The 26,513-nt window shown below is 37.7% G+C and overlaps 1 protein-coding gene across 1 annotated transcript in view; it reads left to right on the top strand.

Moving 5' to 3' along the window:
• The window catches only part of MALRD1 (MAM and LDL receptor class A domain containing 1), a 585,291-nt gene that overhangs the window by 335,441 nt on the left and 223,337 nt on the right, over positions 1-26,513 (top strand). The window lies entirely within an intron of this gene.

The following is a 26,513-nucleotide window of genomic DNA, read 5'->3' as shown; positions in this document are numbered from 1 at the left end:
GACATGTTCTTTCTTCACTAATTATATAAACATTCTCTTATAAGATATATTGTAAATATTTTTTCTTGCTTTTACTGGTTTTTTCATGTTTATGATGAAGTGAAAGTGTTAGTCGCTCAGTCATGTCCTACTTTTTGCAACCCTATGGACTGTAGCCTGCTGGTCTCCTCTGTCCATGGTATTCCCCAGGCAAGAATACTGGAGTGGGTAGTCACTCCCTTCTCCAGGGGATCTTCCTGACCCAGGAATTGAACCCAGGTCTCCTGTATGGCAGGCAGATTCTCTACTGTCAGAGCCACTAGGGAGCTTTCGATGAAAGCATCCTCATCCCATTTATTTAACCTAATTTAATGAAGGTTTTGTTTTATACATGTGCCTTTGTTATATAGCTTAAGAAACACCAGAGGTTAAATAAATACATTTTATTCTGTTTTCCATCTTTACATTTTAATGCTTATATTTAAATATTCTTGAACATATTACTTCATCACCATTCGGATTTTTTCTAACTTTAATTATGCTTTATATTTTTGGTTGTTGCTTTTTCTCAAGCCCTCTACCAAAAAAAAATAAATAAAATCACTGTTAGATTTTTTTTTTTTCCGCTTACAACATGCTGGTGCATTTTATTATACTTTCCAAGTATTGTAATCTACTCTTTTCTTTTTTAATCTGTTGTGCTTTGCACTTGGGGAACATTCTGCATTGATTTTACATGTTTATTTCTTAGTGGTTAATTAGAATTCTCTTAGTTATCCCACTCTGGTGGAAACTAAAATATGGAATTAGGTGATTATCCTGATTATCAAGGACTCATAGGAATTCATTTAGCAGGGTCATGCTTTCATTTTCTTAATTGCTTTAAATATAAGCATAGTATTATTAAAAGGTTCTTTTAATCTGTAATAAGCTAAATGTGTTGGTTGAACTAATAAGAAAACAAAAAATGACAGTAAGAAATTAATGATTTTATTATTCATTGATTTTTTTTTTTACTCTTGTTAACATTTCTAGATCACTTTAGTCTGAGTTATTTTATGCCCAGCTATACCTTTATGTGTTGAATCACTGATTGAAAGTCATCTCTGATATATTAAATATTATAAACACATTTAAATGAAGTTGAGAGGCATACAGCTCTCTGTGGGTATTGGATGCAATTGCCCAATAAGTTATGGAATGTTTTACAGAGACTATGAGAACATATGCTCAATAAAACATGGAGGTCTTCAACAAGGCATAAACCATATCCCCTGTTTTTAGATGATCCAAAAAATTCAAAATCTCCAGTGTTCCAGAATCTTCTCTTTCTCTCACTCTCTTTTCCCCTACTGTTTCTTAAAAGCAGTATTTACTTCCTTGTAAATCAGCTAAAGGAAAACAAATATCATATATTAACACATTTATATGAAATCTGCAAGACTGAAGGCAGGGGGAGAAGGGGTCGACAGGAGATGAAATGCCTGGATGGCATCATTGACTCGATGGACATGAATTTGAGCAAGCTCCGGAAGTTGGTGATGGACAAGGAAATCTGGTGTGGTTCAGTCCACGGGGTCACAAAGGGTCAGACATGACTGAGTGACTTAACTGAATATAAAGTCTAGAAAAAGTACTGATCAGTATATTTGCAGAGCAAGACGTGGACATAGGGAACAGACTTGTGGACACAGCAGGGGAAAGATAAGGTGGGGTGAAATGAGAAAGTATCATCAAAACATATATATTACCCTATGTAAGATAGATAGCGGGAAGTTGCTATATAACACAGGGAGCTCAACTGGCTGTTCTCTGGTGACCTAAAGAGGTGGATTAGGATGGGGGTTGGGTAGGAGGTTTGTGAGGGAGGGGGCATATGTATACTTAAAGCCAATTCTTGTTGATGTAAGGCAGAAACCAATGCAGTATTTTAAAGCAATTATCCTGCAATTAAAAATTTTAAAAAAGAAAAAACTATATTCTCATGAAAAATTTTAAAAACCAATTATTTACTTCCTACTGTGAAATGCATCAGTGCGGTGGCGGCCTTTATCTCTGGTCTCACATTGAAATCTCTTGGGGAGCTTAAAATAATATCTCTTCCCAGGCCCCATTCCAGACCAATTAAATCATTAACTCTGGATGTGGGTTGCAGGCATCGATAATTTTTAGAGTTTCAGATAATTCTAATGTGCAGCCAGTTATATAGGCCCTTTTGTGTGTGTGTGTGTGTATATATATATATGTGTATGTGTGTGTATTTTAAGTGTGTATTTTCAGCTTAATATGAAAATAAAATGATTCCCCAAGTTACTCTACACAAAATAAGCATATTGCCTGTACTTTGCAAATCCTTATATGCACTTCTCCACTCATGTAATGTTCTGCTAGAGGACATCAATACCCTGACTTTAATGATAATCATTTTCTTGAATTTATTTTTAGCTTTGGCACAACTGTATTCCTAAATCACATTATTTAATTTTGTCAGGTTTCATACTTTATGTAAATGGAAACACACTGTAAAATTGTGTGTCTATTTTGCTTCTTTTTTGGCTAAAGGTTTTTGAGAGTCTTCACTCTGCATCCAACTGACTTCACTCTGCATGCAACTGTCATAAACTAATGTTCATGATATCAATTGTTTTATGTGTTCATGAATGAATATTCCTAGAATAAGAAAGAATCTATTTTACTTTTTGCTGTTATTAAAAGTAAGTACTAAGAAACCTTATTAACATAAGGTTGTGATACTTGTTAAGACTGAATTTTCTTATAGCATCGTCCTGAAAGTACTTGAACTGGATTATGTACCAAAAGTATGTTTAAAAAAATTATAGTATTTTATAATCAAAAGTTATTTTTTGATCTAATATCTGAAAACTGTCCTGAATTTTTGGAAGTAATGGATTAGAATCCACCTGACTTATAAAAGCATTTATTATAATATAGTCAGTAGAATTTTTCATTCTCTTAATCTCTAGGAATAATATCCAAGAATGATTTACCTAACAAGACTTAAAAGGATAGTAATCTTTTTCCTCTTCCATTTAGTGGCTCCTTTTTTAACATAATATACTCATAAGGAAGTAAAAAATTGCAAGCATAATTTTAACACAACTTTATCAATTATATGTGATAAAAAAGTTGGTTTTGTCACACGATTCCTACATACTTTACCTATTACTAAATAACCAGTGAGTCACTGAGGAAATCAAAGAGGAAATATTTGGAGACAAATGGAAATGGAAACACAACAATCTAGATTGTATACATTATTTATAGTGAGCATCATTTCAAGTTGCTTCTTGGCCGTTTGGATGAGGGCCAAGGAATATCTATTCAATTCCTTTATCCATGTTATGTGTGTGTGTGTTTTCTTTTTTTACTCTTGACTTTTAAACACATACTTTTTTAAAATTTATTTTTAATTAAAGGATAATTGTTTAACAATATTGTGTTAGTTTCTGCCATATATCAACAGGAATCAGCCATAGATATACATATGTCTCCTCCTTCTTGAACCTTCCTCTTACCTTCCAGCCTGTCCCAACCCTCTAGGTAGTCACAGAGTATGGCTTTAAGCTCCCTGAGTCATACAGCAAATTCTTACTGCCTGTCTGTTTTACAAATGGTAGCATATACATTTCCAAATGTCAAACAGACATTTCTCCAAAGACTTACAGATGGCTAATAAACACATGGAAAGATGCTCAACATCACTCGATATAGAAAAATGCAAATCAAAACGACAATGAGATATAACCTCACACCGGTCAGAATGGCCATCATCAAAAAAGTCTATAAGCACATAATTTTAAAAAGAGTAAAGAGATGAACATGAGCAAGAAAGGCACCCTTCTGCTTACTCATCAAGCAGTTCCTTCAGGAAAAAGAAAAAAATGTAAATTCAAATGTGTAAACATTTATAAAAATACTCCTCTCCCAATGTAAGTCCAAACATACTTTTGCAAAAGAATCTATATTTCAAGAAGCTCTTCTCTGCTTGTTGTAATCTCAGTAGTAATATATTTTTCTTGGCAATGAGGCGTAGTCTTATTTTCCCCTGTGATGATTTTTGATGCAGTTTGTTGAACAATGGCTTCTGCCATCACATTCATTCATGAGCACAGTGATGTCATGATAGGTAATCAGCTTTTTGAAGTGCTAACATGAACATTAAACTTGTAGCTACTAACATACATCAGACAATAATTTTTCTGTAGGTATATATGGTTCTTGAGCTTTCACTGTAAGCAATGCTGATTTGTATCAAACGTTAATACTTTGATGGAATCTTAAAAATATAAAAATTAGTTATGTTTGTGCTTATATATTCAGATTTCTTAATTTTAAAATATAGCTTTATTTTTAGTTGTGAATGTACTGTTGGTAAATAACATTGTATGGTAAAATGGTTTCATGCTAATATTTTTCCCTTCAATCTCATGAAACTCCATCAGGCTGAAACATTCTTTGAAAATAGAATAAAAGAAGTGAGACTTTAAATGAGCTAAAAATTACCATATTTCTACTGTCACAATTTGCCCATGTATATTTTTAAATGTCAAATAGAGGGAAAGATGCAAAGCTCTACCTTCTATAAAGCATTAAGTGTGTTTGTGAGGGTGTGTAAAGGAAGACCAAGTTGATCATAGGTACATTCTAGGCATATCAGTTATAGGAAGCTTCATATTTGGGAAAGAAAATCTATTAGAAATCCATTTCCTGAACACTATGTCTTTATCTTCCTTGCAAAAATTTTCTCTTGTTGCTCAGTTGTGTCCTACTCTTTGCAACCCCATTGATGACAGCACGCCAGGCTTCCCTGTCCTTCACCATTTCTTGGAGCTTGCTCAAACTCATGTCCACTGAGTCAGTGATGCCATCCAATCATCTCACCCTCTGTCGTCTCTTCTCCTGCCTTCAATCTTTCCTAGCATCAGGGTCTTTTCTAATGAGTCAGCTTTGAGTATCAGGTAGCCAAAGTATTGGGGCTTCAGCATCAGTCCTTCCAATGAATATTCCAGATTGATTTCCTTTATATTGACTGATTTATGGAAAATTCTGAAAGAGATGGGAATACCAGACCACCTGGCCTGCCTCTTGAGAAACCTTTATGCACGTCAGGAAGCAACAGTTAGAACTGGACATGGAACAACAGACTGGTTCCAAATAGGAAAAGGAGTACATCAAGGCTGTATATTGTCACCCTGCTTATTTAACTTCTATGCAGAGTACCTCATGAGAAACACTGGGCTGGAAGAAGCACAAGCTGGAATCAAGATTGCTGGGAGAAATATTAACAACCTCAGATATGCAGATGACACCACCCTTATGGCAGAAAGTGAAGAAGAACTAAAAAGCCTCTTGATGAAAGTGAAAGTGGAGAGTGAAAAAGTTGGCTTAAAGCTCAACATTCAGAAAATGAATATCATGGCATCTGGTCCCATCACTTCATGGCAAATAGATGGGGAAACAGTGGAAACAGTGTCAGACTTTATTTTGGGAGGCTCCAAAATCACTGCAGATGGTGAATGCAGCCATGAAATTAAAAGATACTTACTCCTTGGAAGAAAAGTTATAACCAACCTAGACAGCATATTCAAAAGCAGAGACATTACTTTGCTGACTAAGGTCCGTCTAGTCAAGGCTATGGTTTTTCCAGTGGTCATGTATGGATGTGAGAGTTGGACTGTGAAGAAAGCTGAGCACCAAGGAATTGATGCCTTTGAACTGTGGTGTTGGAGAAGACTCTTGAGAGTCCCTTGAACTGCAAGGAGATCCAACCAGTCCATTCTGAAGGAGATCAGCCCTGGGATTTCTTTGGAAGGCATGATGCTAAAGCTGAAACTCCAGTACTTTGGCCACCTCATGCAAAGAGTTGACTCATTGGAAAAGACTCTGATGCTGGGAGGGATTGGGGGCAGGAGGAGAAGGGGACGACAGAGGATGAGATGGCTGGATGGCATCATTGACTCGATGGATATGTGTCTGAGTGAACTCTGGGAGTTGGTGATGGACAGGGAGGCCTGGCGTGCTGCGATTCATAGGGTCACAAAGAGTCGGACAGGACTGAGCAACTGAACTGAACTGAACTGATATTGACTGATTGGGTCTCCTTGCTTGCTTGCTTGCTTTCTAATTTGCTTCAGTCGTGTCCGACTCTTTGCGACCCCATAGATGGCAGCCCACCAGGCTCCCCCGTCCCTGGGATTCTCCAGGCAAGAACACTGGAGTGGGTTGCCATTTCTTTCTCCAATGCATGAAAATGAAAAGTGAAAATGAAGTCACTCATTTGTGTCCAACTCTTAGCGACCCCATGGACTGCAGCCCACCAGGTTCCTCCGTCCATGGGATTTTCCAGGCAAGAGTACTGGAGTGGGGTGCCATCGCCTTCTCCAATTGACTGGTTGGATCTCCTTGCAATGCACCCATATCAGCCTGAAGACTGCTTAGACGTGATAGTCCTTTCTTTACCTTCTGATCTGCATGCCAAGTCTGCCAAAAATCAAATATCTAAACCCACGAGGTTCAGTTCTAGGTCTTTTATTGTGTCCTCTGGTCTATGAGTCTGTATCTGCTATTCCTTACCTCTTATTTACTATAATGTTTAAATAAGTTTTGATATCTGAAAATCAGGTTGGCCAAATGTTCATTTGGATTTTTCTACAACATCTTACAGAAAAAACCTGAACAAACTTTTTGGCCAATCCACTATACAGGCTCTTGATTTTGATCTTCTTTCTCGGGAGTGTCTTTGCTCCTGTTAGCCTTTTGTTATTCTGTATCAATTCTAGATTCAAATGATTGATCTCTGACTCCGTTTCTCTCTCTCTAGTTATATAGCTATAGAGGTAGGTATAGGTATATATAGGTATATGTCTATGGAGATGGATGTTGTTGTTCAGTTGCTAAGTTGTGTCCGACTCTTTGTAACCCTGTGGACTGCAGCATGCCAGGCTTCCCTATCCTTCACTGTCTCCCTGAGTTTTCTCAAACTTATGTCCAATCGAGTCAGTGATGCCTTCCAACCATCTCATCCTGTCACTCCCTTCTCTTCTTGCCCTCTGTGTTTCCCAGCATCAAGGTCTTTTCCAGAGAGTCCACTCTTCACACCTGGTGGCCAAAGATAGATACAGATATAGAGATAGATACTCACGTGGTTCATTATGGCTATATCTATATCTCCACCACTTCTGAGAGGCAAGTTTCTTTCTCATTTAGTCTAATGCAGCAAGTATAAACCCTATTGATTCCAGTTTTTTCTGGGAACCTCCAATAAATCTGCCCTGGGTAGTTCTTAGCCCATGAAATTATCTCCAGATTTTAATAGAAATTCCAGTTGGCTGAGTTCATTTCATTTTTTACTTTGAAGAGTCTTGCATTTGAAAATATAATTCTGTATTTTATTATAGATTGTAGATATTTTCTTTCAGATGACCTTAATATAGTGACTAAAATCCCATACCACCAAAAATGGAAGTAAAAAAGTGGTTTCTGTCAATAATATTTAAAATATTCTAAAATGTAAAACACATGACTACCAAAGTCTTTTGCAGTGTTTTATATTTTATGGAAAATAATATCATCATTTTTTGAATCCTACTTTAGATGTATATCTTTTCCCAAGATGTCAATCCTGCTTTGTTCTTTAGGATGTAATGTTCTATTTGATGAGTTTATCTTTAAAGTAACTTATGCAACATATTAAGCAATTTAAGTATTATGTTGAGTTTGAAAATAAATCCAGTGAGCTTTTGGCTGTTTCTAGTCTAAAAGATATTATCTTATATTCTAAGAAAACCTTTATTTTTAAATATTTTATATATTTTTCAAATTTCCTTAGAAGTGTAGAACACACAATTTAATTTTATTCTTTTATCACTATTTTGATTTGAAAAGCAATATCTTAGAGGTTATGTAACAGGATAGGCATTGGAATCTTTAACTCAGTTTGAATTTTAACATCACTGTTTCTCAGGTGTGTGACCTGGAACAAGTCACTTACCTAATCTAGGCATCTTCCATACAATTGGATTATTGTGGAGTCTATTGATTAAATCCTTGCAAAGTGATTCAATCAGTACCCAGTCCATTTCAAGTGAAGAATTAATATCATCTAGTAATACTGAAAATCCCATGGATGGAGGAGCCTGGTAGGCTGCAGTCCATGGGGTCTTGAAGAGTCAGACACTACTGAGCGACTTCACTTTCACTTTTCACTTTCATGTATTGGAGAAGGTAATGGCAACCCACTCCAGTGTTCTTGCCTGGAGAATCCCGGGGACGGTGGAGCCTGCTGGGCTGCCGTCTGGGGTCGCACAGAGTCGGACACAACTGACACGACTTAGCAGCAGCAGCGGCAGCAGCAGTAATACTGATGATATTATTTTTGATTAATATCAAATAAATGATGAAGCATTTTCTAACACTATTTAGAAAGGAAACGGTAGTATAAAATATTACTAATGTTTTCTCAAAGCAGCATTTTGTTGTAGAAAGAGTGCTGGCCTAGAATGACTACAAAAAGAATTAGAACTTTCAATATCTACAAATCAAAGACAGTTTACCAGCTTTATATGTTTTATCTCCATTAAATCTTACAAGAATATATTTTATAGTTAAAGAAACTAAGGTTCTTAATAGGGCAAGTAGTCAAGAATCAAGAAAAAATTGGAAGAAAGTGACACTAAAGAACTAACTACTAAATGTCAAACATGTACTGAAAACTTTGCAAACATGATTTCTAATGTTCATTTACCTCTGTTATTCAGATGGGCCCTTCAGTAGCTCCATTTGTTGGACGAGGAATCTGAGCCTCAGAGAGACTGGTTAATTTAGCCAAATGACAGTTTTTAGAGAGTTTACTCAGGGACATTTGAAGCTTTTGTTTAAAAATATCTTTAAGTTTCTCTGTTATGGATAAACTCTTTGTAAACAGTTATGAAATGCATCAAAATATGTTTCTGTAGACTACAGTAAACTGATTAAATTCTGAATATTTGAATGAAATATTTTATCAAAAATAGAGTGCAGATTAAATTTTTATACATCTCACATATATGAGAGAATTCAGTGGAAGGGATAAAAGATAATATTATACTGTGGTTATATTTATTTGTATTCATTTTATACAGAAAAACATAACTTGATCACTGATGCTAAAATTTGCACATAAATTGAAAATTATGTAACAGTGTCCCAAATAAGAGACAAGACAAACTAATTAAGAAAACTGAATCAGATTGATCAGCATTTCAAAATCTCTTATTCTTCATTAAAATCCATTAATGGCATCAACAACAGAGAGGTTCTAGAGTCTTACATTTTTAGGAAGACCATTTATTTCCTTTAATATGGAAATATCTGATGTATGATCATTTTTCTATATTATACATATCATTGATTATTGTTGAAGCATTCCTACTTCTAAAGAGGGGTCAAGATGGGTAATAATAGGTGTGATTAATGGTTTATATCCTCATTTAGTACATATAGTAGAAACCACTTTTACCAATCTTAAATCAAGGTTGTTTTTTCTAAAGAATTGAAGGTTGAACGAGGCTTACTGATTCTCCATTTAGTCTGTCATTCCAATTATTCTGTAATTCCATAGCAGGTGTAGGAGAAAAAGAAAAAAACACACATGGTAATTGCTGACATGATTAGTAAAATATATACAAATAGTTGCTTTCAGTTTGGTTAAAATAGATCAACTACTTATTATCAATCTAAATAAACATATATGCCTACTGTATATTAATATTTTGAACCAATCAGCAAATGCTTCAGTATGATTTCTATACAAAATGTACCTGAAGGGAAAAAAAATAGTATTCTGAGACAAATGCTAAAATACAACTGAATCTGCCTGCTTTGCATTTTTATCGTATGTATGTATACATATATACATATGCTTTGATATGAAAACTTCCTCCTATACCTCATCTCCAGTGGACAGGAGATAAACTTAAGCTAAAGCGTGCACTCCCCTCTTAATATAACAATTAGAAAATTTTGAGTAGGTCTAAACAGATGACATATTTCTTACATTATGTGTTGTCTTCAAGTTAGAGTTGGAATTTGGCGTGTAGATAGATATCCTTAATAAAGGACTGCTTATGAATGATGATTACAATTTTAAGAGTGAGTTTTTTCCTTTCCTTACAATTTTATGTCTAACACCAGGTCCATCATCCTTCAAAAGAGTATTTATTATCTCAATACTCCTGGCTTCTTTTCCTCACTTCTGTTTAGCTTAGCTTTGCTTTCTGCCTCACGTCATCACACACCATGGAACTAGGTCTGTGTAACAACCAGAAAATTACATGACCTGTGTTTATAGATGGTCCAGCTCACAGTATATTGTATGTCTCAGAAATGATCTTAGGCAGTGACAATAATTATCCTGCAGCTGATTTATCCTATAAATAGTTTATAATATTTGACAATTTTCCTATAACCATTTTAAATGCAAAATTTTATAAGAATGATTTTGCCCAATATATTTTAAATTCATTAAATGAAATTCATAGCATGTTCAGAATTTTATGTTTAATTTACCACCTATTCTGATTATTGTGGTAAAGTACAGGCAGTTTTACCAAAGTTAAACACAGTTCAACAAATGTTAACCTAATCACCAGAAGATACCTGGACTCTGTGATAAGTATTAGGGATGTAGCAATTGATACAATACAATTAATTCCTTTAAGGATTCTTTAATTTTTTTCGCAGAAGAAGCATGTCTAGTTTTATATTGTATAGTGGATAAATCCAACAGGAAATGTATCAGTGTATTGTATTTCAATACCATGTGCTATAATTAATATTATCCAGAGCACTGAGAGAGCTGGATGGAAAAATGGGACTTGGAAAGAATAACACTTAACTTACAGTTTATGGGATTAGACATTTGAGCAGAATGAGGGGAGATTTTGGGGTTTATAAGACTAAAGACTGTAGTCAGAGCATGAATTCTGGTTTTGCTATGAGGTAGTTTTGTGACCTTCAGTAGTTCAAATCATATGGAAATTTATAGTACCTGCTTTGTGGAGCTATCTTTAGAATTAAATGAGTTAATATATGTAATATGCTTAGGATACTGAAAGAGGAACTCCCCAGGTCATTAGGTGCCCAATATGCTACTGGAGATCAGTGGAGAAATAACTCCAGAAAGAATGAAGGGATGGAGCCAAAGCAAAAACAATACCCAGTTGTATATGTGACTGGTGATAGAAGCAAGATCCGATGCTGTAAAGAGCAATATTGCAAAGGAACCTGGAATGTCAGGTCCATGAATCAAGGCAAATTGGAAGTGGTCAAACAAGAGATGGCAAGGGTGAACGTCGACATTCTAGGAATCAGCGAACTAAAATGGACTGGAATGGGTGAATTTAACTCAGATGACCATTATATCTACTACTGTGGGCAGGAATCCCTCAGAAGAAATGGAGTAGCCATCATGGTCAACAAAAGAGTCCGAAATGCGGTACTTGGATGCAATCTCAAAAATGACAGAATGATCTCTGTTCATCTCCAAGGCAAACCATTCAATATCACAGCTATCCAAGTCTAAGCCCCAACCAGTAATGCTGAAGAAACTTAAGTTGAATGGTTTTATGAGGACCTACAAGACCTTTTAGAACTAACACCCAAAAAAGATGTCCTTTTCATTATAGGGGACTGGAATGCAAAAGTAGGAAGTCAAGAAACACCTGGAGTAACAGGCAAATTTGGCCTTGGAATGCGGAATGAAGCAAGGCAAAGACTAATAGAGTTTTGCCAAGAAAATGCACTGGTCATAGCAAACACCCTCTTCCAACAACACAAGAGAAGACTCTCCACATGGACATCACCAGATGGTCAACACTGAAATCAGATTGATTATATTCTTTGCAGCCAAAGATGGAGAAGCTCTATACAGTTAACACAAACAAGACCAGGAGCTGACTGTGGCTCATATCATGAGCTCCTTATTACCAAATTCAGACTCAAATTGAAGAAAGTAGGGAAAACTGCTAGACCATTCAGGTATGATCTAAATCAAATCCCTTATGATTATACAGTGGAAGTGAGAAATAGATTTAAGGGCCTAGATCTGATAGATAGAGTGTCTGATGAACTATGGGATGAGGTTCGTGACATTGTACAGGAGACAGGGATCAAGACCATCCTCATGGAAAAGAAATGCAAAAAAGCAAAATGGCTGCCTGGGGAGGCCTTACAAATAGCTCTGAAAAGAAGAGAGGCGAAAAACAAAGGAGAAAAGGAAAGATATAAGCATCTGAATGCAGAGTTCCAAAGAATAGCAAGAAGAGATAAGAAAGCCTTCCTCAGTGATCAATGCAAAAGAAATAGAGGAAAACAAGAGAATGGAAAAGACTAGAGATCTCTTTAAGAAAATTAGAGATACCAAGGGAACATTTCATGCAAAGATGGGCTCAGTAAAGGACAGAAATGGTATGGACCTAGCAGAAGGAGAAGATATTAAGAAGAGGTGGCAAGAATACACAGAACAACTGTACAAAAAAGATCTTCACGACCCAGATAATCATGATGATGTAATCACTAATCTAGAGCCAGACATCTTGGAATGTGAAGTCAAGTGGGCCTTAGAAAGCATCACTATGAACAAAGCTAGTGAAGGTGATGGAATTCCAGTTGAGCTGTTTCAAATCCTGAAAGATGAAGCTGTGAAAGTGCTGCACTTAATATGCCAGCAAATTTGGAAAACTCAGCAGTGGCCACAGGACTGGAAAAGGTCAGTTTTCACTCCAATCCCAAAGAAAGGCAATGCCAAAGAATGCTCAAACTGCCGCACAATTGCACTCATCTCACATGCTAGTAAAGTAATGCTCAAAATTCTCCAAGACAGGCTTCAGCAATACGTGAGCCGTGAACTTCCTGATGTTCAAGCTGGTTTTAGAAAAGGCAGAGGAACCAGAGATCAAATTGCCAACATCCGCTGGATCATGGAAAAAGCAAGAGAGTTCCAGAAAACATCGATTTCTGCTTTATTGACTATGCCAATGCCTTTGACTGTGTGGATCACAATAAACTGTGGAAAATTCTGAAAGAGATGGGAATACCAGACCATCTGACCTGCTCTTGAGAAATCTGTATGCAGGTCAGGAAGCAACAGTTAGAACTGGACATGGAACAACAGACTGGTTCCAAATAGGAAAAGGAGTACATCAAGGCTGTATATTGTCACCTGCTTATTTAACTTCTATGCAGAGTACATCATGAGAAACGCTGGACTGGAAGAAACACAAGCTGGAGTCAAGATTGCCAGGAGAAATATCAATAACCTCAGATATGCAGATGACACCACCCTTATGGCAGAAAGTGAAGAGGAGCTAAAAATCCTCTTGATGAAAGTGAAAGAGGAGAGCGAAAAAGTTGGCTTAAAGCTAAACATTCAGAAAACGAAGATCATGGCATCTGGTCCCATCACTTCATGGGAAATAGATGGGGAAACAGTGGAAACAGTGTCAGACTTTATTTGAGGGGGCTCCAAAATCACTGCAGATGGTGACTGCAGCCATGAAATTAAAAGACGCTTACTCCTTGGAAGAAAAGTTATGACCAACCTAGATAGTATATTCAAAAGCAGAGACATTACTTTGCTGACTAAGGTCTGTCTAGTCAAGGCTATGGATTTTCCAGTGGTCATGTATGGATGTGAGAGTTGGACTGTGAAGAAGGCTGAGCGCCGAAGAATTGATGCTTTTGAACTGTGGTTTTGGAGAAGACTCTTGAGAGTCCTTGGACTGCAAGGAGATCCAACCAGTCCATTCTGAAGGAGATCAACCCTGGGATTTCTTTGGAGGGAATGATGCTAAAGCTGAAGCTCCAGTACTTTGGCCACCTCATGCGAAGAGTTGACTCATTGGAAAAGACTCTGATGCTGGGAGGGATTGGGGGCAGGAGGAGAAGGGGATGACCGAGGATGAGATGGCTGGATGGCATCACTGACTCGATGGGCGTGAGTCTGAGTGAACTCCGGGAGATGGTGATGGACAGGGAGGCCTGGCGTGCTGCGATTCATGGGGTCGCAAAGAGTGTGACATGACTGAGTGACTGAACTGAACTGAACTGAACTGAACTGAACTGAATATGCTTAAACAGGATGAGGCATACAATCCATTGCCTTCCCCCCTCCCCTTTTTCCTTAAGAATTTTTGTCACCACCATCATCATCAGAATCAACTCATTGTATCCCACTTGTAGTTGGCGAAGCTGTAGGCATAAAAGGTAGATCACAGTTCAAGTTCATTTCTTATTCACCTTGCGGAGAAGGAGAACATGATGAGCAGGGTGTGGAAGTTTGTGTGCCTTCAGCTGGAGGTGGTATCTCCTCCATTCACACTCCTTGTGTTAGAACTTACTGTTGTGGCCCCACCTGGTTGCACATGGAGCTGAGAAGTTAAACTGCTGCTACCCAGCAACAGTGGTCTGCTGTGGAAATTTTAGGGTATATGTTGTAAGCAGTTAGCCATCTCCACCACATGGATGAGACAGGATGAGGGTGTAAAAACAAGAGTAAAGACCGAAGTAGATGAGGAAAAATGTTATGCTTTTGTGGACCATCCACAGATGGACATTTTGAGGTTTGGTGTGAGGCACAAAGTAGGGAAAGAGAAAATAGAAGGAAAAAAAGAAGAATGTGCAAGAATGTACATCGTTGATCAGGTTAGTGTGTCTCGTGTGTTATTGAGAAATCCAGCAGCAAATGTATCCTGTTTCTAAACTCAGGCAAAGGGACAGATTGGGTTGCAGACATCATGTCACCAACTCCCAGATGGCAGGTAAAACCATGATCATGAATATGATGTCCAAAGAGAGCAAAGGGTCACAATTTGCTGCCATGGCATGAAAGACCTGGATTAGGAAAGAAGCCAAGAGAGCAGAAGGGGGTCAAGACGTGACAGAGCAGTAGAAAGATGGTGGCCAAGAGCTAAAGGAATGGAGGGTTACAAGAAGGAAGACATTTTTGCCGTGTCAGATGCAGAAGTAAAATCCAGAGTGGAAAGGGCTGACATTTCTTTAAAAATGGTAGTTAGGAAATCATCAGATAACTGAGCAAGGGTTCTTTTAGTGGAGCGTTAGCGTCACCAACTCAATGGATATGAATCTGAGCAAACTCTGGAAGATGGTGAAGGACAGGGGAGCCTGGAGGGCTTCAGTTCATGGGGTCGCCAAGAGTCAGACATGACAGTGATTGAACAATAGCAGCAAGGACCTGAAAAGACGTGAGGAGTGAATGACTTTTGAATCACTGCTGCTGCTAAGTTGCTTCAGTCGTGTCTGACTGTGCGACCCCATAGACGGCAGCCCACCAGGCTCCCCCGTCCCTGGGATTCTCCAGGCAAGAACACTGGAGTGGGTTGCCATTTCCATGACTAACACACTAAAAATGCTTCTTCAAGCATAAAAGCATGGTGGTCTTCATCATATACATCATTTCTGAATTTTGTTGTTGATTTTGTTTTACTTTTTTTATTTCCTTTTTGTTCATCATAGGCCTTCTAAAAAGGCTTTTTGTCTAAACCTTTAAACTTGATGTGTCTAGAGCCTAGAGTTTAGCAATCTACTGTACTTAATTATATGGAGAATCCATAGGAAAATCAGACATTTAAAATATAACCAGATCTAAAAAACGCTAAAGATAAAAATCTGAGTTTCATGTCTTAAAGGAGAGGTTGATATAGAATCAGTTTATAAAGTCTCCTTTTTTTTTGCTTAAAATCTTGAAAAGTTGGTCTTGACAACTTTGTATACACCTTGGCTCTGTGTAGTAGATTCACATTTTTTATATTTCCCTAAGCTCTTGCTGTATCTAAGACATGGTACATGGTCCAGTAATTCCGATAACACTTCTGATAATTTTGGCACAAGTTGAACTTTGCTGTCACTGAGCTCATGAGGTTACTACGTTAGATATGCTGTGCTAAACTGTCTGATATGTGCAGTGACCTTCTTAAAACCTAGTAATTTTTCTAACATAAGATAGATTTAAATGTTCACCCTGAATAGAAAATATGAAAGGTATATTGTTATTTTCTGGACATTTAAATATTCTGGTCATGAGAAATGTAGTTGTCAGCATTGCTGAGATTTCTTTTTATTTACAAACTTGCCCCTGTTAGTGTTTCTAGAACAAGAGAGCACTCCGGTGAAATAATCAATTCTGTTAAGGAAGAATAACATCTGTCAAGGAAGACTTCAGGTGTAATTATCTTTCCCAAAATACTTTTTCCTTGAGCCCATTTCCCTTTTTTAAAAAGCCAAATGTTATTCTCAAAATAAATCTGAATCTTCCATATTTGCAACATGTGCCCAAACTTACTTGATAAGGAAACAGAAAGAATGGCATTTTGTAAAGGACTCACCTCTTCTCAGTTGAGTAGTCTAGCCCATCTTTCTGACTGACTAAATGACAAGCTGATATGATAGGCATTTTGAAAGGTCAGCAGCTGAATAAATGTATTAAATATTTATTATCACACCAGTGCAAACTAGGGCTACATTTTATTGTCCTCTGACAGCAAGTGATTTAATACCTTCAATTACAGCCCTGAACATCCTGTTTTACTCATATAAGTCTTCATCACCAGATTGTAAATTCTTTGATGGTAAGACCTATACACCCTGGTGTCTGATAATGGTTTGATATATGTTTCTAGGATGAATAAGTAAAGATACTACATTGATCACATCACTAGGTGTAAAGGTACAGTCCTTTATATGAGAGTTATTACCATTATTTTCATTTGGAGATCAATATTAAATGACTTCCCTAAGGTTACAGAGCTTTTATGAGAATGGAGGTTCAGCATATTACATTGTCTTCACATATTTGGACTTTCCATTAACAATCAATATCTACTGTCCAGTAGTACCAACTTTAACTAGAGAGAAATTTTTGCTTAGCATGATGAAATGTTTGAAACATATCTACAATAAAATCTACCCAAAGGCAATTTATCAACAAATTAAAATGGACAAATGACAAGGAAAATTTATATCTTAACAAACAACAAAAAACATGTTTATGAAAAAGTTCTCTCTTCTAACCGCTACAAATATATTTTAATGTTTCTGTTTCAGTGAATGCATTCAAATGTTCGTATATGTTTACTTTTATAGAAACACAAAATAAACTGATATATGCCAATTTCAGAGGTTTTCCTTTTAAAGCATAGATTGGACAAAATCCAAGTAATGTTTGATTTGGACAAAATTGCTTTCTGGGACTTTCTTGAGATTATTTTAGAATTCATGATACATTAGAAGTTTTAAAATATTAAATTCATGTTGAAAATTAGACTATAAAAATTAGCAGAATTGTATCATAGTATGTGTTTCCCATTCACTTCAAATATCTAAAAATATCCTTAAAAAGCACTTATTAATACTTTAATTATTTTATTTTAAGTTAATATTTAATGTAAATAATTTAAATATTATTTTATTAATTACTACTGAATGTTAAAAAAGAAAATCTATCAGTTCCAGAACCAAAGAGGGGATTCAACTACAGGTTATAGATGAAAACTAACTTCCCAGTGGCTTAAAGGACTTGGGGACATGAACATAGAATATGGTATCTGGAGACTGAAAGTTTTAATCCTGTATAAGAATAGGAGAGCTAGACATGTACAATTTGCATCAAGCCTGGTCCTTTCCAGAGAAATCCTAGAAATTTGTTGTCTGCCCAAGGACTTAGAAAAGGTTAAAGAAAAACAGAACAGGATCTACCAGCATGAAACCAAAACCCTAAAACTCATGCCATAGCACATATAGAATAGTACAAGCTTTAAGAATAACTCTAAAGCAACACATTAGTATTAAAATTTCTAGAACTTTAAAACTGCAAGGACAGTCATGAAGCCACTGTACATTTATGCTGTTGGGACCCCATGTTATTGGGATCATAATACAGAAAAAGAAAAGCATAAAATAGGCAGGATACTAAATAAGATAATTAACTTTAACTTCCAGAAATGATTATAATTAAAAATAAATATCAGTGAAAATTTTAAACAGATGAGAAACACAACTGATGGATAAATTGTCAAAAAAGAAATGTGAGCTTATTCACCAGAATGTGGTGCAAAAAGGTAAAGAGAAAAAAATACTAAATAGAAATTGAGGCATTGAGGATAGAGGACATGAATCCAACACTTCTAATGACAATTCCATAAATAGAAACAGAGACTACTTGAAGAGATAAAATTGATCATTTTCTGTAATTGAAAAATATCATGAATCCTCAAACTATCATAGCATAGAAACAATCACACCCTAATAGCAGGGGGCGACCCAGCACCCAGATTTTGGTTTCCAACAGCATTCTCCAATAAAAGGAACCAGGGCTGCTTACAGAAATGACTGACAGCTGATTCTAGGACTGAGTCAAGAAGTATACAAGATAAGCCTGAAACAACTTATGGTGTTAGAACAGATGGCAGTGTGTAAAAAAAAAAATTTTTTTAAAGTCTACATGAATAGGAATATTTCAAAGGGACACAGGAGCCAAATGAAAGAGCTCTCCTTGGACAAAGCTGGAGCAATTTGAGCAATAAAATAGACTAGCTTTGGTGGTAGTTTAGTCACTAAGTCATGTCTGACTCTTGCAACCCCATGGACTGTAACCTGCCAGGCTCCTCTGTCCATGGGGTTTTCCAGGCAAGAATACTGGAGTGGCTTGCCATTTCCTTCTCCAGGAGATCTTCCCAACCCAGGAATCGAACCCGGGTCTCCCACATTGCAGGCAGATTTTTTACCAACTGAGCTATGAGGGAAGCCCAAACTAGCATTGTATTATGGTAAATAATACAAATTGTAAAATAAATATCCTTGAGTCTATGTTGATATAATTTACTAAATAACATATAAATGGGAGAGAAAAGAGCAATCTCCTATATGTAAGAACTCTAAATTTATGTAGATTCTCTGCCTGTAAGGAGGAATGTGTAGATGTTCACTATGTGGTGTACACATAGTGACTTCCTTCCAAAAAATATTATATGGAAAGGGGTAGGAAAAAAATTAAAGTGGAGAAACATGACAAGAACTACATTAGCCAGGTAGACAAGGTCAGCATGACCAGTGACAAGTCAAGTAACAGTATGTACCTTGGTCATGAGGTGATGAAAATAGCACTTCTATATTATTCCTCCTCTACATCCTTCAGTTCAGTTCAGTTCAGTCGCTCAGTCGTGTCTGACTCTTTGCGACCCCATGAATCGCAGCATGCCAGGCCTCCCTGTCCATCACCATCTCCCGGAGTTCACTCAGATTCACATCCATCGAGTCGGTGATGCCATCCAGCCATTTCATCCTCTGTCGTCCCTTCTCCTCCTGCCCCCAATCCCTCCCAGCATCAGAGCCTTTTCCAATGAGTCAACTCTTCGCATGAGGTGGCCAAAGTACTGGAGTTTCTGCTTTAGCATCATTCCCTCCAAAGAAATCCCAGGGCTGATCTCCTTCAGAATGGACTGGTTGGATCCTTAATCCCATCTAAATTATAAGGGCAGGGGTCGGGAATCAGAGTCCAATAGAAATCCTACAAAATGCTTGACCAGTAATGTCTAAACTGTAAAAGTTATCAAAAACAAGGAGAATCTGAGAAACTGTCCCAGTGAAGAGGAGCCTAAGGAGACATGACCTTACCAACTGAATAATACGGTTTTCAATAATGGGTCTGGCCATTATCGACACATTTTTATGTACTTGATGTGGTAATATTCTGCATGAGAAAAAAAGGTGTTTAAAAATATCTGCGCATGTAAATTTTACTGTCTGAAATCCCAGAGCTGAATATCATCACTTGAAAGAGATGATAAAATGAGTGTGTGCCCACAAATAGAACCTGTAGAATGATTATGTCAAGTTCTGTGTAATGAATCCTGTGTGCAAAGCTATTTTACTCCAAATACAAATTTATATGGGCAAGGATTTCTTTACTGTCAATTCTATTACAAAAAAGAATGATGCCACTTTTCAAGTGATGTCACTTTAAGTGGAGACAGTGTATTCAGATCCACAGTGGATTAGTCCTATATATTTCCCATGGTTTTTGTTGGATTAAATATTCACTTCTTATGGCTACATCATTTTGCAGATCTTTTCTTCTTTGTAGGACTTTTCCATTTATCATGTTTTAGTTTTAGGTCTTTAGGGCTCTGTCAGTCTTTACTTTTTAAAACTAAAATAAATATTTCATCTGCTTCATATATTGTTTTCTGCCAGCCAGGGTACCTTCAACTTGCTCCTATGAGCACCAGTGCTCTTTCCATTCTCATTCTCATTTACTACAGCATATGTGAGATTATCTTTCATTTCATATATCTGTTGACCAGGTGAATAGATACTGCATTTGTCATTTTGACTAAATGAAGAAACTGAACGGTTAAACATAGACAAGACATGCTCAGGAAAATAATGCACCTCTTCTATTTACCATGCTGACTTTCCTAACACCAGTCTGACTGATCATACTCTTAAAGAAGATCTACATTTCTTAGAATTGCAGTCTCTTTTTATTTTTAATTTGTGCAACCCATATACCATCGGAGAAGGCGATGGCACCCCACTCCAGTACTCTTGCCTGGAAAATCCCATGGATGGAGGAGCCTGGTAGGCTGCAGTCCATGGGGTCGTGAAGAGTCGGACACGACTGAGTGGCTTCACTTTCACTTTTCACTTTCATGCATTGGAGAAGGAAATGGCAACCCACTCCAGTATTCTTGCCTAGAGAATCCCAGGGACGGGGGAGCCTGGTGGGCTGCCGTCTATGGGGTCGCACAGAGTCGGACACGACTGAAGCAACTTAGCAGCAGCAGCAGTAGCAGCAGCATATACCATAGATTAACCCCACCATAACCCCACCATAGAGCTGTCAGAACTTACACAGGACAGGGTAAAACAGACTCTTAGAGGGCACAAACAGAACCTTGTGTGCACCAGGACCCAGGAGAAAGTAGCAGTGACCCCACAACTTGTCCATGAGTGTCCAGCAGTCTCTGGTGGAGGTGTGGGTCGATGGTGGCCTGCTGCATGGTAGGGGGCACTGAGGTGCCCATTATTTTCATTACCTCCTGCTGTTTGGCCTCAGGTCAAACAACAGGGAGAGAACACAGCCCTGCCCATCAACAGAAAATTGGATTAAAGATTTACTGAGCATGGCCCCAGCCCATCAGAACAAGATCCAATTTCCCCCTCAGTCAGCCTTTCTCATTAGGAAGCTTCCAAAGCCTCTTATCCTTATCCATCAGAGGGCAGACAGAATGAAAACCACAATCACAGAAAACTAACCAAACTGATCACATGGACCACAGCCTTGTCTAACTCAATGAAACTATGAGCCATGCTGTGTAGGGCCACCCAAGATGGATGGGCAATGGTGGAGAATTCTGAAAAAATGTGGTCCACTGGAGCAGGGAATGGCAAACCGCTTCAGATTCTTGCCTTGAGAACCCCATGAACAGTATGGAAAGGCAAAAAGATAGGACACTGAAAGATGAACTCGCCAGGTCAGTAGGTGCCCGATATGCTACTGGAGATCAGCAGAGAAATAACTCCAGAAAGAATGAAGAGTCGGAGCAACACAAAAACAACACGCAGTTGTGGATGTGACTGGTGATGGAAGTCAAGTCCAATGTTGTAAAGAACAATATTGCATAGGAACCTGGAATGTTAGGTCCATGAATCAAGGCAAATTGGATGTGGTCAACCATGAGATGGCAAGAGTGAACATTGACATTTTAGGAATCAGTAAACTAAGATGGACTAGAATGGGTGAATTTAACTCAGATGACCATTATATCTACTACTGTGGGCAAGACTCCCTTAGAAGAAATGGAGTAACCCTCATAGTCAACAAAACAGTCTGAAATGCAGTACTTGGATGTAATCTCAAAAACGAGAGAATGATCTCTATTCATTTCCAACATAAATCATTCAACATCACAGTAATCCAAGTCTATGCCCTGACCAGTAATGCTGAAGAAGCTGAAGTTGAACAGTTCTATGAAGACCTACAAGACCTCCTAGAACTAAAACCCAAAAAAGGTGTCCTTTTCATTATGTGGTGTGGTGTGATTTAGTTGCTCAGTCATGTCTGACTCTTGTGACTCCAGGTACTGTAGCCTGCCAGGCTCCTCTGTCCATGGGATTCTCCAGGCAAGAATACTGGAGTGGGTTGCCATTTCCTTCTCCAGGAGATCATCCCAACCCAGGAATTGAACCCAGGTCTCCTGCATTGCAGGTAGATTCTTTACCTACTGAACTATGAGGGAAGCCCTTGGGACTGGAATGCAAAAGTAGGAAGTCAAGAAACACCTGGAATAACAGGCAAATTTTTCCTTGGAGTACAAAATGAAGCAGGTCAAAGGCTAACAAAATTTTGCCAAGAGAACACATTGGTCATAGCAAATACCCTCTTCCAACAACACAAGAGAAGTCTCTACACATGGACATCACCAGATGGTCAACACCAAAATCAGACTGATTATATTCTTTGCAGCCAAAGATGGAGAAGCTCTATACAGTCAGCAAAAACAAGACCAGGAGCTGACTGTGGCTCAGATCATGAACTCCTTATTACCAAATTCAGACTTAAATTGAAGAAAGTAGGGAAAACCACTAGACCATTCAGGTATGACCTAAATCAAATCCCTTACAATTATTCAGTAGAAGTGAGAAATAGATTCAAGGGATTAGATCTGACAGAGTGCCTGAAGAATATGGACAGAGGTTTGCGACATTGTACAAGAGGCAGTGATCAAGACCATCCCCAAGAAAAAGAAATGCAAAAAGGCAAAATGGTTGTCTGAGGAGCCCTTACAAATAGCTGAGAAAAGAAGAGAAGCTAAAGGCAAAGGAGAAAGGGAAATATATACCCATTTGAGTGCAGAGTTCCAAAGAATAGCAAGGAGAGATAAGAAAGCCTTCCTAAGTGATCAGTGCAAAGAAATAGAGGGAAATAAATGAATCGGAAAGATGAGAGATCTCTTCAAGAAAATCAGAGATACCAAGGGAATATTTCATGCAAAGATGGGTGCAATAAAGGACAGAAATGGAATGGACCTCACAGAAGCAGAAGATATTAAGAAGAGGTGGCAAGAATACACAGAAGAACTATACAAAAAAGATCTTCATGACCCAGATAACCACGAGAGTATGATCACTCACCTAGAGCCCGATATCCTGGAATGCAAAGTCAAGTGGGCCTTAGGAAGCATCACTACAAACAAAGCTAGTGGAGGTGATGGAATTCCAGTTGAGCTATTTCAAATCCTGAAAGATGATGCTCTGAAAGTGCTGCACTCAATATGCCAGCAAATTTAGGAAAACTCAGCAGTGGCCACAGGACTGGAAAAGGTCAGTTTTCATTCCAATTCCAAAGAAAAGCAATGCTAAATAATGTTCAAACTACCGCACAATTGCACTCATCTCACACACTAGCAAAGTAATGCTCAAAATTATCCAAGCCAGGCTTCAACAGTACATGAACCATGAAATTCCAGGTGTTGAAGCTGGATTTAGAAAAGACAGAGGAACCAGAGATAAAATTGCAAACATCCGTTGGATCATGGAAAAAGCAAGAGAGTTCCAGAAATACCTCTACTTCTGCTTTATTGACTACGCCAAAGCCTTTGACTGTGTGAATCACAACAAACTGTGGAAAAGTCTTAAAGAGTTGGGAATACCAGACCACCTCACTTTCCTCCTGAGAAATCTATATGCAAATCAAGAAGCAACAGTTAGAACTGTACATGGTACAACAGACTGGTTGTAAACCTGGAAAGAAGGATGTTAAGGCTGTATATTGTCACCCTGCTTGTTTAACTTATATGAAGAGTACATCATGAGAGATGCTGGGCTGTATGAAGCACAAATTGGAATCGAGATTGCCGGGAGAAATATCAATAACCTCAGATATGCAGATGACACCACCCTTATGGCAGAAAGCATGAAAGTGAAAGAGGAGAGTGAAAAAGTTGGCTTACAACTCAACATTCAGAAAACCAAGATCATGGCATTTGGTCCCATCACTTCATGGCAAATAGATGAGGAGACAGTGGAAACAGTGAGAGACTTTATTTCTTGGACTGCAAAATCACTGCAGATGGTTACTGCAGCCATGGAATTAAAAGATGCTTGCTCCTTGGAAGAAAAGCTAAGATCATCCTAGACAGCATATTAAAAAGCAGAGACATTCCTTTGCCAACAAAGTAGCCGTCTAGTCAAGGTTATGGTTTTTCCAGCAGTCAGGTATGGATGTGAGAGTTGGACCATAAAGAAAGCTGAGTGTTGAAGATTTGATGCTTTTGAACTGTGGTGTTGGAGAAGACTCTTGAGAGTCTCTTGGACTGCAAGAAGATCTAACCATTCAATCCTAAAGGAAATCAGTCCTGAATATTCATTGGAAGGACTCATGCTGAAGCTGAAACTCCAATACTTTGGCCACCTGATTCAAAGAACTGACTCATTGGAAAAGACCCTGATGCTGAGAAAGACTGAAGATGGGAGGTGAAGGGGACGACAGGGGATGAGATGGTTGGATGGCATCACTGACTCTATGGACATGAGTTTGAGTAGGCTCCAGGAGTTGGTCATGGACAGGGAACCCTGGCATCTTGCAGTCCATGGGGTCACAAAGAGCCAGACATGACTTAGTGACTGAACTATACCATAGGTTCTCTGGTCTATGCCAAGTTTACTATAATTATACTATAATTCACTATACTATGATTTTTCTGTCTTTTTTTTTTTTTTTTTTACTTTACAATTCTGTATTGGTTTTGCCATACATTGACATGAATCCACCACGAGTGTATTGTTAAGTAAATAAGCCTCATTTAGAGATGGAGTCTCAATCATTTTTTTAAAACTAAAGAAACAATTATTTAGATTATAAATTAAAACACATTTCCTCTGTGGAGTAATTATATAACTCCACAGCCTATGGCATAGAAAAATAAAATAATCTCTAGTACACAGACTTGTACTGAACAGTGTCCGCATACCTCTCTGGGTTAATAGTAAGTTCTCACTAATGTTAATTAAAATTATGTGGCAAATATTCTAAATCACTCAAAGAATATAACCTTTAATTCTTCATTTTACTGATATCCATGTCTAAATATTGGCTGTTCTTTTAGGTTTCCTCTCTTCAATCTTATATTTAGACTCCATTTTGCTGGTAAATTGTTTCTGGAAATTATTCAGGTTTTAACTGTTGTATTATGGAAATGACTCAGAGACTATGGAAATGCACTTTTATGAAATCTGCAGAGATTTACTATTTTCCTTCATGAAAATACTGCCTATTTTTGAGTGACTTATTGCCACCACAGTCACACTGGTCCAACCCATAGTAATCTCTGTAACAAAGGAATTGTTGAGGTTTATTTAATTTGTTGAATTTGATAACAATAGTTTTTGACCTTTAAGGTATATAATTTTGAAGCTATAAAGTATTATCATTAGACATTGTGCCAGTTGAAATTGTATGCAAACGTGAATTGCTTGGACAATTCTATGTCGATTTGCTTTTTAAACTTTTTTTTCATTTATTTTTGGCTGAGCTGGGTCTTTGTGACTGCCTGAGCTTTCTCTTGTTGCAGAGAGCCAGCTTCTCACTGTGTTGGCCTCTCTTGTTTCCAAGCACAGGCTCTATAGAGTATGGACTCAGTATCTGTGATACAGACTTAGTTTCCATGTTATGTGGGATCTTCCCCGGACCAGGGATCAAACCTGTGTCCCTTGCATTTTCCAACAAATTCTTAATCATTGGACCACCAGGGAAGTCCATCAACCTGCTTTTCTAAGTCACCTTTAGATGATACCATTATGCCTTCAATTATTATAACTAGCATTTATAAAGCATAAGTTGTATATTGAGTGCTGTATTAGATCCAAAAAATCCTGTGTCAAAAGAGCTTGGAGTCTGTAAGGACAGACAGATGTGTAAACAGCTCTTATACAAGGTGGTAAGTATTTAATATAGAAATAAGGGAGCATGAAATAGGGAGTGTCCAACCTGAGGCATGGATGGCAAAGGGAAGGTGAGATCAAAGTAGAGAAAAAAGTTGTTTCCTTGGGTCTTAAGACTGAACAGACCACCAGGACCAAAAGAGGGAATGATCAGTACAGGCAAAGGAAGAAATATTTATGAGGACATGGCAAAACAAAGAGCAAGTGGTATCTCAGTGAAGCCCTCAGTCCTAGGATAGAGTTTATCTGCAGGTGCTTCAGAGAAGAGTTGCACCTGGAAAACAGCTGGAACCAAAAATGAAAAGATTTTAATGCCTTTGACTGGGGGTTTGGGTTTATGTAATAGACAGTGGTCAGCCCTTGATTGCTTAAAATATATTTTCAAAGTGCAGTTTCTGTTACTTGCTGAACAGTTCCAGATGTGACTGAGAGATGGGGAGTCATCTAAAGTCTATCTTGGGCAGTGATTCAAATCTTGAACTTATCTAATACTGTGGGATCCATAAAACAACTAAAGG

This window comes from Oryx dammah, unplaced genomic scaffold, assembly GCF_014754425.2.
Source record: "Oryx dammah isolate SB20612 unplaced genomic scaffold, SCBI_Odam_1.1 HiC_scaffold_10, whole genome shotgun sequence".
In the NCBI taxonomy this organism is placed as follows: domain Eukaryota; kingdom Metazoa; phylum Chordata; class Mammalia; order Artiodactyla; family Bovidae; genus Oryx; species Oryx dammah.
The sequence above is the reverse complement of the archived record's forward strand: the minus strand, read 5'-3'. Positions and strand labels throughout refer to the sequence as shown.